The 13787-nt window shown below is 36.0% G+C and overlaps 1 pseudogene; it reads left to right on the top strand.

Moving 5' to 3' along the window:
• Positions 1 to 1045: 1045 nt before the first annotated feature.
• LOC108521241 (NADH dehydrogenase [ubiquinone] 1 alpha subcomplex subunit 5 pseudogene) lies at positions 1046 to 1399 on the top strand (annotated as a pseudogene).
• The last annotated feature ends 12388 nt before the right edge of the window (positions 1400 to 13787 follow it).

The raw sequence follows: 13787 nt of genomic DNA on the forward strand, positions 1-13787 counted from the left end.
CCTGGCTACTTGGTCAGACTCTTATCTTTGAAATGTAGCTTAGATCATCATAAGGACCTTTGATGGGTACTGCTGAGAGCATTTTTTGCATACGCATAAGAAAAGATACATTTCTCTTATCACCATGAAACTGCATTGCTTCAAAAGATGAACTAATCAGAAGCAGCTGGAATGAATTAGAGACATTGACAACTCAAAATGAGACATAAGTGATCCTGTGGGGGAAAAGCACTTTTAAATTGTTTAAATGTGCTTGTCTAACATATCACTAAAAGCTGTAATCTTCCATTTTCCATTAACAACTCCATCAATTTTCCTCTAATGTTTTAAATTAACTGTCTTCTCTCAAACATGATGCTGTTCAACATTTGAAGAAAATGGTCCCTGTTTTTTTTTTAATTCCAGATTTAGAAAACTGAAATATGCAGCACATTTTGATAAAAGTTTATTCATGCTAGAGGTTGGCATGTTTCCTATCACTTGAAATTTTAGAGCATTGCCCCCAAGTAAATGTGCCTATTCTTTTATAAATTTTATGATCCCTGTGATGGCAGCATTATAACTCTGCCAAACACGAGAAAATTACATTGTTTTTATAAAATTTCCAAGAGATGACCTTGTTTTCACTTAACTAATTTTATGCTTGCATCCTTGTTCTCTTCTGACAATGACTTTTCTGGAGAATGAAAAACAAAAGGATAATATGAAAATATTTTAGCACCCTATATTGATGGGAGTAAGTGTACATCTATTAAAAGAGAGAAATCACCCCACCTCAATTAGTTGATATAGCACATTTGGCTAATGGGTAAAAGAAATGTTATGTTCACAGATCAGATAAAAATTGAATTTCTATATCAATCTACCAAGCAACCACTAATTAAATGTTGAGTAGATTTCAGACATGTCCTATAAGCCCTACTATGGCTGTGATGTTTTGGCTTTTACTTTAGAATGTTTATTGATTCATTTCAATCTAACAGATATTTACTATCACTTTATGCAGGCATGAAGCTAGGCACTGGGATGCAAAGAGTAATTAAATATGGGACAAGGTGTGCCAAAGAAGACTACTGGTCCTGTGGGATTGGCTGCATGTGAGAATCCACGTGAGAGGCTAAGAATACTGTACACAAAGATCCTTGATGTTCTTGAGCAAATCCCTAAAAATGCAGCATATAAAAAGTGTACAGAACAGATTACAAATGAGAAGCTGGCTATGCTTAAAGTGGAACCAGATGTTAAAAAATTAGAAGACCAACTTCAAGGTGGCCAGATAGAAGAGGTGATTCATCAGGCTGAAAATGAACTAAGTCTGGTGAGAAAAACAATGCAGTGGAAACCATGGGAGGCATTAGTGGAAGAGCCTCCTGCCAATCAGTGGAAACAGCCAATATAATTATTAAATGACTTTGGTGGGTTGAGGGAAATAGATGTAATTAAATATTCTGTTACATTAAGAGTATGTTCATATTATTGATATTTTATAATCAAGAAAACTGATACAGAAAATACTTAGGAGACTCGTTAAAATGAGTGATTATGGTAACATCATCTTGTGAGTCAATTTTTGATTTGTAAATTTTTCACACAAATTATTTCCAAGATGATATTTCTTTGAATACAGAGGTTGTGGAAAGATCTGAAAATTAGAAAATTCCTACCAATCTTCAATGCAGAGACTATAATCAAAAGTAGTTTCTTTAGTAGTATCTTCAATACACCATTTAATATTTTATTATCCTAAAGAAGAAAAGCCCTTAATTATTGTCTAAACAAATTTATAGATCACTGTTTGAAGTAAAGGCAATGATTATTTTCAAATGTGAAAAACAGCACAAGTGGCTGGTACAACAATTTGAAATTATGTTTAACCTCCTTGGCTGTGATCTTATGTATATAAAGCCAAATTTAAATATGTAATTATATAATAAAGCAAAAACAGCCATACTCACAAGGAGCTCAAAATTGTGAGGGGAAGGTAAAAATCATGTTTTAATTATTATGTTATAATGTGATGACATTGGATAGAAAAACTCTTATTTTAAATCACGGGAGCACAGCAGAGTGATTAATTGTTCTTGACTTGGATGAGAGGAGGGATGGGGAAGACTTGAAGGAGGAGAGAACTTTTGAACTGCGTGTGGAATTATTAGAATGAGAATAATAGAAGAATAGAAGAAAGAAAAAGTGTCTTTCTCTCAGGCTTACATTACGGCAAAAGACTTGGACATGTATAAAATGTTCAGGGAAACATTGGACAAATAACTTGCCTTCTATAGCACTCTTACTTTTTTATGTGAAGAGTGATGAGAAACATGGGAAAGACACCTGGATTCAGCCTGTGAGTGATCTGACATACCATTCCTAGGATTATGGACCTTAAACCCTCGTTATGAGAAATGATTGAAAAATTTAAACAAAGTGTGATGACCAATATTAAATATCAGGAAGATTATTTTATCATGATTTCTTCACAGAGCTTCTTTGTGTTTTGGCACCTAGATTTGCTCCCTCAAAATTCAGTGCCAAACTGATACCCAACCTGAACTTTTGATGGTGACCTCATTTCTCATTTTGGTACCTAAAGGAGCCCTTATTTATTCTCTGTGTTTTGAAGTTTCATGATATATGCCTTAGAGTTTTTTTGTTATCTATTTTAGACTCAGTCATTTCATCATTGAAAATGCCCTCCATGACTTGTTTGCTAATTTCCATAATTTTACCTGCTCCACCTTTCCAAAATTCCAGTTAATCAGTATTTGAATACCTGTTCATCTTTCTTTTAGTTCTATTTTCTAAGCAATTTCTTTGACATTACTTTCTAATCCTTTCTAAAAAAGTGTTTGTTTGTTATTTGGAGGAAAAGCTTTTTCTTGAGAATAATTTTGATTTTTTTTTTTCTGTATAAACCAGGTCCTCTTTGACAGAAGTAATATCTTTTTTTTATAAAGTTTACTCTGCTTTCAAATTTATCTGTTTTTTATTACATGCTGTATTAAGTTATCAGGTAAGCTAGTTAGTTGCCTTTGTGCTTTTCACATGAGAAGCTTTCTCAAAATGTGAGACAATTCTTGTCTGTCTGGTCTTATTTCCAACTAAGGCATGGAAAGCTGATTGAAAGGAGCAGAGCTTTGGAACATCTATAGAAGGCAACAAACCAGGCTGTTTTGGTTTTTTGATTGTTTTGGTTTGGTTTTGAGACAGAGTCTTGCTTTGTCACCCAGGCTTGAGTGCAGTGGTGTGATTATAGCTTATTGCAGCCTCAAACTCCTAGGTTCAAGCAATCCTCCTACCTCAGCCTCCCACCCAGCAACAGGCCCTGGTATGTGTTGTTCCCCTCCCTGTGTCCATGTGTTCTCATTGTTCAACTCCCACTTATAAGTGAGAACATGCGGTGCTCGGTTTTCTGTTTCTGTGTTTGAAGAGAATGATGGCTTCTAGCTTCATCCATGTCCCTGAAAAGGACATGATCTCATTCTTTTTTATGGCTGCCTGTTTTTAAATGAGGTTTTATTTGAATAAACCATGCTCATTCATTTATGTACTGTCTAAGGCTACTTTTATGCTACAACAGCAAAGTTGCATAGCACACCATGTTGTCCACAAAGCTGAAAGTATTTGTTCTCTGGCCCTTTACAGAAAGTTTGCTGACCCCTGCTGTCATTTAAAGCCTATTATAATTTAATTAGAGAAGACTTTATAAAATACACTCAGACTTTTCATACTTTACATTTCCAGTTGAAATTTCCAAAAAGTACACACTGACACATGAAAAAAGCAGAGAAAAGAGTCCTAGACAGAACCATCACAACCCAAACTTCTCCCAAGATAAGTAGTGTCTATTTTTCAATCTACTGAAGCATGTAATATATGCCAAGGACTATGCTAGTCACTGGGAGTACAAAGATGAATACCTGACCTTACCCTCAATGAGCCTAGAGTTCAGCAAAGAATGCAGGAAAACATGTAAACAGATGTTTATATAATGTCATGTAGCATATCCTCTACAGGAGTTGTAAAGGTCACTTAGAAAGTGCAGACGAAGAATTTTAAACTTTGAGCAAAATATGTTAAACTAAACATATTCATTTATTCACTGCTACCTCCCAAAATGCCACTAAAGTTAGAGTAAAAGAACTATATGTACATACACAAATACACATATACTCCTAGATACACATATACACTAATACTTAGAAGTATGCATACAAAGAGACATATATATATAGATAAGGCAAGCCACAGATATGGACAAAATATTCATAATGTGCATGTTTTACAAAGGATTTGTACCCAGAATATATACAACCTGATAATAATAAGACAGCAACTGAATAAAAATGGGCACAAGATTTGAATAGATACTTCACAAATGAAGGTATATGAAGAACAAATAAGTACAGAAAAGGTGCTCAATATAGTTAGTTATCAGTAAAATGCAAATTAGAACCACAGTAAGATACTACTACATAGTCACTAGAATGGCTTATATTAAAACCACTGACTTTACCAAGTATTTACGATTTGAAGCAACTGAAACTCTCATATATTATTGATACTATGTGTGATGGTTAATTCTACGTGTCAATTTGAATGGGCCATAGGGTGCCAGATATTTGGTCAAATATTATATGAGTGTGTCTCTGAAAGTGTCTTTGAATTAGATTAACATTTGGATTGTAGACCAAGTAAAGCAGATTGCCCTCTTTAACATGGGTGGGCTCCATAAAATCAATTGAAGGCTTGAATGAACACAACAAAAAGGCTGACCTTCCCAAGAGTGATAGTGAACTACTGCCTGAGAGTTTTGAGCAGGAACATCAGCCTGCCTGTCTTTGGATCCCAACATCAGCTCTTCTTGGGTCTCAAGTTTGCTGGCTTTCATACGGAAATGTTCATACTAGAACCATCAGCTCTCCTGGGTCTCCATCTTCCTATGTACATATACATCTATATATACTATATCTATTACCATATCATAAACAGATAATAAATTATATAATATATGTATTATATATTATTATTAGCATCTATATATAAAAAATAATAGATATCTATATATAATATGAATATATAAAATATAGTATATTATAATATAAATATATAAATACTATATTTTATATATAATAAATATATAAATATGTATATTATATATTATATATGGTATGTTATTATTAGAGTTACTTATGATATTAATATATAAATATAACCATTACAAGTAAAGTATATATCATGTATATATAGATATAATTTATAATATAATATATAAAAAATAAAAAAAAAAAAAAAAAAAAAAGAAAAAAAAAAAAAAAAAAAAAAGAAAAAAAAAAAAAAAAAAAAAAAAAAAAAAAAAAAAAAACAAAAAAAAAAAAAAAAAATACATAAATATATAATTATATATGTAATATATTTATTATTTAATATATTATAATTTATATATAAAAATAATATATATTATACATAATATATATATTATATGTCGAGGGATAATATTATAGCAAAATATGTATATATACAACAAAATACACACACACACACACAGACATCATATTACTTCTGTTTCTCTGGATAACCCAGACTAGCACATATTTTGGAACCAAGAGTAGTCCTAGAGAAATACAATCTTAAGGATGAGTTATCAAAACTGACTCTACTGCTTTGTGATTGGATCTATAATCTGATTAAAGACACTAACGACTCTAAATTCAGTAGAAAAGAGAGCATTGATAGCCCATGGTGTGATCCGGCAAAAGAGATATGCAAAATATCTCCATTTGTTATCCTAATCAATCACTTACAAGATGCAAAGAACGGAGAGACTATGTATATAATATTTTTAACATATTTGGCAAACTAATAAAGGTAATGAGTCTAGTTATAGATCTAGAAGCAAAGATGAGTGGTGGATCTAGAAGCAAAGGCAGGTAATGTTATTATTTTAAAAAATGGGAAAAGAAAAGCTCAGGCAAACTCAGAAATTCACATTGCCAGTTCACACACTGCATAAATGACCTGAAAGCTTCTATGGGAGCTCTGAAGAAGAACCATCTCTTCTATGGCCTCAGGACCAAAATTGGTGAAAAATCAGACTTAAGATTGCCTTCTACAACTGGCTGCATTACAATGTAAGTTGAACACTGAACCTCATAAAATGTCTACTTTTGAAGTAAGGGCATTGATTAGGAAGAAGTGAGATCGTGATAGTATGAGTGAGTGTAAGAAACCCCTAATAAAGCTGGGGATATTAACCCTCTGAATTCTGATGAACCTTTGCCAGTGGAAGAGGCCTTCCCATCCCCAAGAGGAGCTGGCCCTCTACCCCTAGTGGGAGCAACCACCCCACCTTCAATGACAGTGACATCTCTATCCCAGTCTGGGAGGATTAACCCTGCATTTCCAAGGAACTTGTAATGGCCTCCCCTGAGGCAGTTGCCATACAAGATAGAGCTGAGTCTCAGAATCAAGCACCACCATCCATCTTTGCTTCTAGATCTGTAATTAGACTCAAGTTCCAGCAAGAAGCTATAGGTAAGTGAGGTAGAAAATGCAACTCATGACAAGATGTGCTATACTTCAAAAGAATGACTTAAGTTTTCTAATGTATACAGATATAGGTTAGGTAACATATGTGGGAGTGAATATTAAAGGTGTGGGATAATGGTAGAGAAACATAAAGTTGGATCAGGATGAATTTATTGAAATGGGCTCACAAAGTAGAGATTCTGTATTTAGTGCTCTAGCTCAAGGAATTAGAAAGGGTTCTAACAGTTTGTTTAGTTGGCTGAAGCATGAATCAAAAGGTGGCCCAAAGTGAGTGAGTTGAAAATGCCAGACCTGCCTTTGTTTAATGTAAAGGAAAGCATTCAAGGGTATAGAAAGATTGGAATGTCAGCCTTGATTTGTTTTAATTTATTGTATTTAAGATCTAGTCATCCACCCTGGATGGGTCCAGAAGACATATCTTTCATCACTATTGTGAAAAATAAATTTTCGAGAGAAGCCCCAGTATCCTAGAAGAGCTCTATGATCACTTTTTTCTGTAGGCCAGACCTTACAAGTGAGAACTGTGATCACTGGATTGGGAAATTTAAATGTAATAAGAGAGTAGTTGGATCTCAGGATGTCAGGGGCCACATGTTGGCATTTGATCACCAAAGGCATAGTAGGTATGGTTACCATGATGGACAGCAGTCAAAATAGTTGATTGTGGTGTCTCTAGGAGTGAAATATATACTACGCCTACTGAATTTTTACTTGATCTGTATAAGCTGAAAAGTTCTAGGTCAAATGAACAAAGTCTAACTTGAATCATAAAAACAGAGAGTCATGAACCTTCAATCAATTTCTAGACTTGAACCAGTTTAAAGACTCAAAACCCTTTGAGTGAAGAAGAGGATAGGCTCCCTTGAGGAAGGACCCTGCTGTACTACCACAATTTATACTGTTAGTTTTGATCCTAGCCTTCCTTAAATCACTGTAGGGTCTTTTACCAGGGTAACAGACCATTGAGGAATGGGAAACAGATATTTTAAAAAATAACTACTGAATACTGGCTTTGAATTGACACTATCACTGAGACAAAAAAAAAAATCACTGTGGTATACCAATCTGAGTAGGAACATATGAGCTCAGGTGATCAACGGAGTTTTAGCTCTGGTCCATCTCACAGTGGCCCAGTGGGTCCTTGCACCAATCCTGTGGTTATTTCTCTGTAGAAAGCTGGCAAAAGGATTGTGACCAACTCAGTATTCCACAGAGACTATATGATCAAACAGCAAACTGTCTATCATGAATGCAGGATGTAGGCAAACTCACAACTGTACCTGCCACCAGAAGGTTTGTTGAGGGCAATCACTCCCTGGCGCCATGCTCCTTGATATTATCCACTGAGGCATTTAGAGCCTAAGGTTGGAAGAATGCAGTCTTGCAAGCCTGCTGTAAATCAGACTGCCAATCGACAACCACCGCCCCCATCCCTCCCCCACCTTCTCACTATCTCTTTTACCTAATAAATATGGAGGGCTGTGAAAGCTCAGGGCCCTTGTTCACTAGAAGCAAGGAGCCCTCTGACCCCTTCTTCTAAATATACTCTTTTGTCTTTATTCTTGCGTTTGTCATCGTTTGTACAGTCCAACAAAGGTAGGGTCCACAGCATTTCTCCAGTTCTGTAATGCATCATTAGAAGAGATATACTCAGCAGCCAGCAGAATCCTCACATCTCTACCAGTCACTACTATTTATTATTCTCTCTGTGATTCAGGTAATACTGCCATTTTCCTACAGCTACAATTTTCTTTCTATCTGGAAATATTTAGGTTTCTCATCTGAGGGTCATTAAATTTCATTTCTGTGAAAATGTGTGGACTTGCCCTTACATATTCTGTTGGTCATTCTTTGGACACCTTCAAGCTGAAGTACTTTTTAAATTTTGGCAAGTTTACTGTCATTATTTCCTCAAATAAACTCATGTAAATAACCTTCTGCTTGCTTTTCTCTTGTTAATCTGTTTTTTGTAACAGGAGGACCTGTTCCAACTAAGAACCTACAGGGGCTATTGGTTTTCCTCACAACCATCTCCATGTTAAAACAAAAATCTTACTATTCAGATGGAAATGCAAGGCATATTGGTTCATATCATTTTAATAAATAAGCATTAAGAACCTGAATAATGAGAATGATTCAAGATTTTTGGAGAGGAAGGAAAGAATATTTATTCAGGAAAAAGTTTACAATATCTTGAGAAGATCCTATTATTAATATGATTGTTCAAATAGAGAAACTACTTCACAATCATGTCATTTATTTTTCTTTCACATAATCTACCAATCAATAATTCCAAAATGTTATCACACAGAACCCAAAAATACATTTTCATTATGAAGTTGGTACAATTAGGGAATCCATTATATTTTAATAAACAAGCATTTTTTAAACCTAGAGAAAATGGTATGTTTACCATTTGGGGGCTCTTACATGAGTTAGAAAATTCCTTGAATAACAAATATGTATTTAATTCTAAACTTTAAACACATTTTTTTCTCCTGCCCCTGGTTGGTGATGTTATCTTATTTTTACATTTTTGTTATAGAAACACCAAATATACAAAAGTAGGGAGAATAGTTCAATGGACTTCCAAGTCCTCATCACCCACCTTCAATAATTATCAATCCATGGCCAATCTTGTTTCCTCTAAATACCTCCACTTTCTCACCCGCATTATTTTGTAGCAAATTTCGTATATCACTTCACCTGTAAGTATTTTAGTTTGCATCTTCCAAAGACATATAACCAAAATACCATCATATCTTCCAAAATAAAAATAATTTTTAACATCGTATTGTTGATGTTAATAATTGTCTTAACTATGGTTTTTATTCCTTACTTTCTCTTTTACCGTTTATTTGAATGAAGAGTAAACAAGGTTTACACATGCTAATTGTTTAACATTTCTTTTAAATCTCTTTTAAGCTATAGGTTCTCCCTACCATATTCTTTCTTACAGTTTGCTTGTAAAAGCAACTGAGTTGTTTGTCCTCTAGAGCATCCCACAGTTTGGATTATTTTTAATTCCATTCTCATCATAACATTTGACATGTTCCTTTGTCCTCTACATTTCCTATAAATTGGTAATTAGATATAGATGAGGGATTGGATTCAGATTCAATTTTGGGGGCAAGACAATTTCTTACGTGGTAGTGAGTTCTTGCATCAGAAGGTACATATCTGATTGTCTCTATGATGTTTGCAGTTGTTGAAGAGTATTCATAAATTAATTCCTGTATTCATAAGTTAATTAATGGTTGAAAAATGGTGATATTCTGATTCTATAATTCCTCCTTCATTTACTGGCTGGACTATTTCTAGAAATAAAACTTCCCTCATCAACCATTTGATTACCCTAGGGTATAGTTTGAATAAAAAGGCAAGGGAAATACTTGATTCTCTCCCTTAAAGAGGGTTGCTTTTGCCAATGTTCTGTTTATCTTGGACTAAATAATCTACAAAAGAGAAAACAGCCAGAAAGGCATAATTATAGGCCTTCCTTTTCAGATCTTTTCAGCTGGATTCAGGCACAAGCTATATAACTCAAGGCTTGTAGAGAATTTAAGTGCTCTGAAAACTGCCAGAGGCTCCCCCAAATTCTCATTTCCAGGATTCCTATTCTTATTTTTTAATCTCATCCAACCTGTTATTTACATTTACCACTGTCTCTTCACAGGAGCCAATCAAAGACAGAGACTACACAAATTAGTTTGTCTTTTCCAACTGACTTCCTCTTTACTCCACACACCTGAAGGGCACTCTACCGTGAGACAACCCAGTGGAAAGAGTACATGTTTCTCTTTCTGCCTTTAAGCCTCTTTCAGCTTAAACCTTCAGCCTCAGTCCAGTGGGGGAATCCACAGTTTCTGTAATTGGTACTTGACAGGACAGTTCTTTTCTTCCACTGACTAGTATCTCAGAGTGCGATAAACGCACACACAGCAATCCTCACATTGGCTTTATAAATCATGTTAAGCTGACTGCTTTGGTCTTTGGTGCTTAGAAGAAAATTAGAGTGGAATATTGGTCAGGAAAAAAAAATTCCTCTGAAACTGAAATACCACCAAATGTGACCAAAGTCAAATTCTATTCTTAATAGAAACAAATTTGTTTCTCAAAGTGGTGGTAACTTTTATTTTCCACTTTCTAGGAATCTAACCTGGCTTTGTGAAAGTTGGACTTAGACTCCATGCATAGCAGGGAGTTTTCTAAGATAATTATTCAGAGTGAGGAATTCTGAAGGGTTCACGGACTAACCTTCTATTGGCCACACAATGCAATTCGTGTTCCCAGAGATAGGCATGCGAGGCAGACACTAGAAATTAAAAGGAAAGTTCTGGAATTAAAGAAGCAAAGTATTTTTAAAACTAAATATATGCCTTTGTTACTCATACATTTTAAAAATTTCTAGTTTATCTCTAATTGGATTGTTGAGATATAGTTCACATAACCTATAATTCTCCCAAGTACAAGTCAATGTTTTCAGTATATTCACAGATATATGTTGGGCCACAGTCAATCTTATAACATTTTCATCACCTCAGAAAGAAACTTTACCCTTTAGCTACCATCCTCTATTTCTCCATTGCCCTCAGCCATAAGCAACCATTAACATAATCTACTTTCTGTCTCTCTTGATTTGCCTGTTCACAGAATTTCATATCATGGAATCATACAATGTGTTACCTCTTGTGTCTGGCTACTTTGACATCATCTAATGTTTTTAAATTTCAGCCATGTTGTAGTATGTTTCCGCACCTCATTTCTTTTAATAACAATATTATTCTATTGTATGTATATACCACATTTTGTCTATTCATTCATTAGTTGTTGATGAACATTTGAGTTGTTTTCACCTTTTGGCTATTGAAAAATGCTGCTATATACATTCTTATACAAGTCTTTGTGTGGACAAGTGTTTTCATTTCTCTTGGATATACACATAGGAATGGAATTGCTAGATAAAACGGTAACTACGTGTTTAGCAGTTTGAAAAACTGCAGACTGCTTTCCAAAGTGGTTGTACCATTTTCCATTCCCAGGAGCAGTGTATGAGGGTTCTGATTTCTCCACATTTTTGCCCAAACTAGGTTTTAGTCTCACTTTTTAATTTTAACCATCAGTGGATGAGAAGTAATATCTCCCTGTGGTATGATTTGCATTCCCCTGATAACTAATGTTGAATCTGTTTTCATGTGCTTAATGGCCATTTGTACATCTTAAAGAAATATCTCCTCAGATCCACTGCATATTTCTTAACTGAGTTGTTTTCTTATTATTCAGCTGTAAGAGTTCTTCAGTCTATTACAAGTATATAATTTGTAAATGTTCCCCCTTTCTGTAGGCTATTTTTTTCACTTTCTTGATAGTGTCCTTTGAAGAACAAACATTTTTAATTTTAGTAAAGTCCAGTGTATCCATTTTTTTCTCTTATTGCCTGTGCTTTTAATGTCATCTCAGAATCCATCGCCAAATCTGAGTTCACAAAGATTTACCCCTATATTTTCTTCTAATAGTTTTATAGTTTTGGATCTTATATTTAGATTCTTGATTCACTTAGAATTAATTTTGTTTATAGCATGAGGTAAGAGTTCAACTTCATTCTTTGCCTGTGGCTATTTGGGTATCCCAGTAACATTTGTTGGAAAGACTATTCTCTACTCCATTTGATGATCTTAGAAAAAAAAATAGCTGACCATAGACATGTGGACTTATTTCTGGACTTTCAATCTATTGCATTGATCTCTATTTTTAACTTTGTGCCACACTATGTTAATTACTGTCACTTTGTAGTAAGTTTCAAAATTAGGAAGTGTGAGTCATTAAGCTTTGCTCTTCTTTTTCAATATTGCTTTGTTTTTTCTAGATATTAACTTTTCCAGTACTGCAAAACAGCAGTTGGAATTTTGAGAAAGGATTGCATTGAATCTATAGACAAATTTGGGTATTAACGACTTGTGTTAGTCCACTTTCACACTGCTGATACAGACATACCTGAGCCTCGGCAATTTACGAAAGAAGGAGGTTTAATGCACTTACAGTTCCACGTGGCTGGAGAAGTCTCACAATCATGGCAGAAGGCAAGGAGGTACAAAATCACATCTTAAATGGATGGCAGCAGGCCAAAAGGGAGCTTGTGCAGGGAAACTCCCCTTTTCAAAACCATCAGATTCTGTGAGCCTTATTCACTATTATAAGAATAGCATTAGAGAGGGGCGGAGCAAGAGGGCCGAATAGGAACAGCTCCAGTCTCCAGCTCCCAGAGGAGCAACAGAGAAGACAGGTGATTTCTGCATTTTCAATGGAGGCACTGGGTTCATCTCACTAGGGAGTGCCAGACAATTGGTGCTGGTCAGCTGCTGCAGCCCAACCAGCGAGAGCTGAAGCAGGGCTAGGCATGGCCTCACCTGGGAAGCGCAAGGGGGAAGGGAATCCCTTTTCCTAGCCAGGAGAACTCAGACACACAACACCTGGAAAATCAGGTAATTCCCACCCCAATATTGTGCTTTCCCAAGGGTCTTAGCAAACGGGAACACCAGGAGATTATATCCCACACCTGGCCTGGAGGGTCCCACACCCATGGAGCCTCCCTCATTGCTAATGCAGCAGTCTGCAATCTAACAGTAAGGCAGCAGCGAGGCGGGGGAGCGGCGCCCACCATTGCTGAGGCTTCAGTAGGTAAACAAAGCTGCTGGGAAGCTCGAACTGGGTGTAGCCCACAGTAGCTCAAGGAGGCCTGCCTGTCACTGTAGATTCCACCTCTGGGGACAGGGCACAGCTAAACAACAACAACAACGACGCAGCAGAAACCTCTGCAGATGGAAATGACTCTTTCTGATAGCTGTGAATAGTGCAGTGGATCTCCCAACACAGAGGTTGAGATCTGAGAACGGACAGACTGCCTGCTCAAGTGGGTCCCTGACCCCTGAGTAGCCTAACTGGGAGACATCCCCCACTAGGGGCAGACTGACACCCCACACCTCACAGGGTGGAGTACACCCCTGAGAGGAAGCTTCCAAAGCAAGAATCAGACAGGTACACTCACTGTTCAGCAATATTCTATCTTCTGCAGTCTCTGCTGCTGATACCCAGGCAAACAGGGTCTGGAGTGGACCTCAAGCAATCTCCAACAGACCTACAGCTAAGGGTCCTGACTGTTAAAGGAAAACTAACAAACAGGAGGGACACCCACACCAAAACCCCATCAGTACATCACCATCATCAAAGACCAGAGGCACAGA

Source organism: Rhinopithecus bieti, unplaced genomic scaffold (genome assembly GCF_001698545.2).
Source record: "Rhinopithecus bieti isolate Rb0 unplaced genomic scaffold, ASM169854v2 scaffold_52521, whole genome shotgun sequence".
Classification (NCBI taxonomy): domain Eukaryota; kingdom Metazoa; phylum Chordata; class Mammalia; order Primates; family Cercopithecidae; genus Rhinopithecus; species Rhinopithecus bieti.